Source organism: Chiloscyllium plagiosum, unplaced genomic scaffold (assembly GCF_037043375.1).
Source record: "Chiloscyllium plagiosum isolate Xiang-an unplaced genomic scaffold, Cpla_swu_hap1 HiC_scaffold_52, whole genome shotgun sequence".
Taxonomy (NCBI): domain Eukaryota; kingdom Metazoa; phylum Chordata; class Chondrichthyes; order Orectolobiformes; family Hemiscylliidae; genus Chiloscyllium; species Chiloscyllium plagiosum.
The window spans coordinates 29,768,790-29,773,550 of record NW_028270190.1 but is presented as its reverse complement, the minus strand read 5'-3'; the positions used below and the strand labels follow the sequence as shown (position 1 = coordinate 29,773,550).

At 40.9% G+C, this 4,761-nt stretch overlaps 1 long non-coding RNA gene across 1 annotated transcript; it reads left to right on the top strand.

The window, feature by feature from the left end:
• The first annotated feature begins 1,159 nt into the window (after nucleotides 1–1,159).
• LOC122547514 (uncharacterized) lies at nucleotides 1,160–4,118 on the top strand. The gene is made up of 3 exons (XR_006311018.2): nucleotides 1,160–1,470; nucleotides 2,538–2,772; nucleotides 3,154–4,118. It is a non-coding gene; the product is annotated as an uncharacterized LOC122547514 (long non-coding RNA).
• Nucleotides 4,119–4,761: the final 643 nt, after the last annotated feature.

Here is a 4,761-nt window from a genome sequence, read left to right as displayed (position 1 = left end):
AATTGGTCCGAGTGGGTCCCTCTTCGGAGGGTCAGTGTGGACTGCTTGGGTAGAAGGACCTGTTTCCACACTCTAATCTAAAAAAAAATGCAGAACATCGCAGTTATCTGAATTAAATTCCATCTGCCACTTCTCAGCCCACTGGCCCAGCTGAGCAAGGTCCCGTTGAAATCTGAGATAACCTTCGTCGCTGTCCACTATAACTCCAATTTTCGTGACTTTTGCAAGCTTACTAACTCTTACACTCACATCCAATATTTATATAAATGACGAAATGTAGTGGAGCCAGCACCGATCCTTGGTGAACTCTACATGTGACAGGTATCAGTTCTAATCTGTCTTGTTTTTAGAGTTTGTTAAACTATCTGGCTTGTAATTTCCGGTCTTAACGTTATAACCTTTCTTCTACTGGCAACTCCAATATTCAAAATCTTCTGGCAAAAACTCAGCGTCTGGATAAAACAAGTTTGTGCCCAGGACACTTTGTACTCACCTTCTTTTTTCAAAGTTCTTCAATGAGTCTCATTTTAAGTGGGTTTCTTCTCAATATTTCACACACCATTCTACTCAATATGCCTTCTCATTAAAGTACCAACATTCATGATACATAATTTTCCTTAAGTCACCATGGCCGCAGTAGTATCTCTCTCGTTCATGAATTGCCGTCTTACAATTTATGCAACACGAAAAATATCGATGACCTTCCTCAGAATCAAATGTTATATCTCAAATGAGACAAAGACGAAGTCACAAAAAGAATAATTCTAGTTACATTCTCAGCACTAAACCTCACCTTAAGAATAGCTGCATGCTCTTGATAAAATGTAAATCCATTCTGAACAGAAACCCACCAGTAAATTAAAACAAGGTTCTCATAATAACTGAAAATCGAAGTTGATTCTGAAGCCAGCCGTAACACTAATTAAAACCCTCCCCCTAAATCTAATGTTGAATTTGATGGCAAAACACGATATAAAGCAGTTCTTTTTGCGATTTTATCTAATGCAACAACTATAAAAAAAATCAAGGCCTAACTCTGTCCTATTCCTCAAGCTATTGATTAATCTTTATTCAGCTGACACTGTGAATGCTAAATTGGACCAGTAACTATACTGGACTGCTAAACATAGCCATAAGCCCATCTCACTCCACAGGTTAATCCATCCCTCTAGTGACGTTGCAGCAAAATTAGGTTTTTGTACAATGTACTATCTAGCGAGGTACTGGACCAAGACCATTTAGATTAAACCTGACAATTTCTTTAGTAAGACGGTGTCTTGTTTGGTGAGGAGGAGGGGTGTTAACGGTGGAGTGGGGAAAGACTTTCGTGGCTGTGCAGCTAAGCTGCAGAAAGTACACCCTGTCAGTGTTTCACTTCCGAAGGTGAAATTACATTTCACACATAACACCGCCTGCTCCCCTCAACTCCACCGCACATCTCGGATTATTTCACTGACTCGGGAAACTACGGTGAGTTTTATGTATTACGACATGAATCCTTTGACAGATTAAACAATTTAGATGAAGCCTGTATGTGTTGAATAATAAAGATGGAATAAGGAATTATGCTTGTCATGCAAAGCATTTTATTTTGAAAACCGAAAGATTTTGGACGAAGGTATAGCCAGAGAGATTGGCCGTGGTTAAGAAGCTGTCTAGGTTAGTGGCCAAATTATTTCGAGATTTAACCTGAAAAGCTGAGAATCGGTTATTGAAGCAAGAATTCTGCTTCCTATTTTTAAAATACCTCCAATATAGAGAGATGATTCAAAACCTGACGGTTACTGTAAGTGGGCTCCCGTCACGGGAGTGTGCCTGAAGGACTTAGTGTCAAGGCACATAGAGTCAAAGAGTCATAGAGAGGTATAGCATGGAAAAAGACTCTTTGGTCCATGCCGACCAGATATCCCAACCCAATCTAGTCCCACCTGCCAGCACCCAGCCCATATCCCTCCAACCCTTCCTATTCATATACCCATCCAAATGCCTATTAAATGTTGCAATCGTACCAGCCTCCACCACTTCCTGTGGCAGCTCATTCCATACACGTACCACCCTCTGCGTGAAAACGTTGCCCCTTAGGTCTCTTTTATATCTTTCCCCTCTCACCCTAAACCTATGTCGTCTCGTTCTGGACTTACGGACGCCAGGAAAAGACTTTGTCTATTTACCCTGTCCATGCCCCTCATGATTTTGTAAACCTCAATAAGGTCACCCCTCAGCCTCCGACGCTCCAGGTAAAACAACCCCAGCCTCTTCAGCTTCTCCTTATCCGTTATTGTGGACGACAGCAGACCAGACCCCAACCACCCCGAACCAATTCTTACCCCAAAGTATGTTATGCGGATGACATAGATCAAAGGCAAGTATAAGACACTGAGTTTCAGATATGATTTAATCCGTCTACAGTGATGCTTTCTGGAAAACTTTATTCATCCTCACAACAGAGCATACAACAAAAAGAATATCTTATTTATTGACGGCTTGAATAAGTCAACACATTATTTAAACCGGAATTATCAATATTGTCAATGCAGGTATCATCACATAAACACGAATCTTACAATGGAAATTCGCTAACACAATCATAGTTCAGCACAGTAGCTGTCGTGCTACGCTGGCTCAGTGGTTGACGCTGCTACTTCACTAAGTGCTAGGGTCAGAAATTCAATTCCACCCCCGGGAAGCTGCAGGTGAGGAGTTTGCACGTTCTCTCTGAGTGCCGTTTGTCCATGTGCGCTGGCTTCCTCCCACAACACAAAAATGCACAGGGTAAGTGAATTGCTATCCTAAATTTACCATACTTTTCGAATACATGGAAGTTCTGGACAATGAGCAAATATAGGGCATGGATCTGCATAGGTTATTCTTTGGTGTGTCGCTGTGGACTTGTTGGACTGAAGGGCCTGTTTCCACACTGTGGGGATTCTTATTATAATTATGTCTTGTCCAGCAGAAAGAAATAACCAAAGAAACATTCTCTGCTTTCTGATCTATAAGAGGACGTCTCACTGCCTGGGCCGTCACTCTAGCAACAGAGGACGCAGCCATTCAGTTGCAGGAGCCAGCAAAGAACATCAACTATGTGAAATCAAGTATATTGATTCTGTGTCAGCGTAATGGTGCTCACTCATGATTGTTTTGCCTTCCAAGGATAAAAGCCAGCCGTGGAAAAGGCTCAGCTGATTTTTAAGTGCCTGTCAGAGGAGACCGTTCGTCACGAATGTGACAAGATTCTTTTGCCAGAGAAACAAGTCAGAGCGCCTCCTAAGGGCACACTGTCCTCAAACTATTGCAATTAGTGTCGTCACAATATTAAGAATATTGATCAATGAAGAATGATGAAAAAAATGACTGAGAGATTCGTGGATTATCGGAAAAACAATTATTTTTCAAATATGTAACCTTCTTGGAAACATTTACAACATTATTAAGAACAAGCTTGTGTTCACTTGAACGTTAAAGTCGGGCTTAGAGATGTAAGTTGGAGATTTAAAAAAAAGGCCAGATGTTACACAACACCAAGTTTCACTCCAAAAGCTTAATTTGAAACCACGCGTTTTCGATGCGCTATTCCTTTGCCAAGTTCAGGAGACTTCACTATAAGGAAGGAGCAGCATTTCGAAAGCTGTGATTTCAAATGAACCTGCTGAAGAACAGTACGGTGTCGTGACACTTCTGACCCTATTCACCCTAATCCAACACCGGCATCTTTCCATCTTCACTGTTAGAAAATATGCGCTGCGGGTACGATAACTTTTCTCACTTGTGGTGCCGTTAATGTTTTTGAATGTTTGATAATGAGCGCTTGTAGCTAATATTTGTATATCTCTTTGGGAACAGCCATATTGTGTTTATAACGTGGACATGAAGTGAAATTCTGCGTAGAATTTAACTGCACTGCTAAGTCACTCTCATTCACAATATCATCATTTTTTTGGAACAGAGAAGCTGTCAGTGCAAATATGGAAATAGGTGAAACCCAACTCAGTACAATAGGGTAGACTACGATGCTTTTCAAATGTTTTTAACTCGGGATAACCATATGTGACAATACCAACGAGAAATTCCCTCTGATCTTTATTAAAGTGAGACCAAGAAATGGTTTAGTACTGTTGTATGATGTTAATTGTGACGGTTCTGTACCTTTAATCAGGTTATGTTATCCTTGGGTTTCTTTCAAAAGTTGTCATCAAGGCAGAAATGTCGATATGTCTGGAAGGGCTACTTACAATTATGACATGGGAATGGCCTGTTCGCCCAGCTCAGATATTACTTTTCCAGTATGATTTAATTTTAGCTGTTAGACAGAAAACTGTTTTCAGCAGATAACCTGCTACAGTGAATGATTCCAAAGATGTTCCTGGCCAGATTCTTCCCAATGAAATCTGTCCAGCCTGTAAAAACATGTTTTTTGCATTTACTACTTACCATTTGTCAACTTCGCTGCAAAAAAGTCAGCTTGTGCAAAGTGAGCTACTTGAATGGGCAATGGGCAATGTGTTGCAGCAAACATGTCTGTGACGAGGAAATTTCATAGTCTGCAATCACTGAGGCTCCAGATTCCAGATCTGGAATAACTGTATGCCAACCATGAGGCTGAGGATGACCGCAACTCTCATTTTGGGAATTGCAACACCATAGTCATGAGTTGGCTGGTAAATACCGAATGTCCAAGTTGTTCAGGAGTCCCTTGAGATAATCTAGGTCACGAATTCGTATCTTTTTTTGGAAACTTGAGACGTTGATGACTTATCAGAG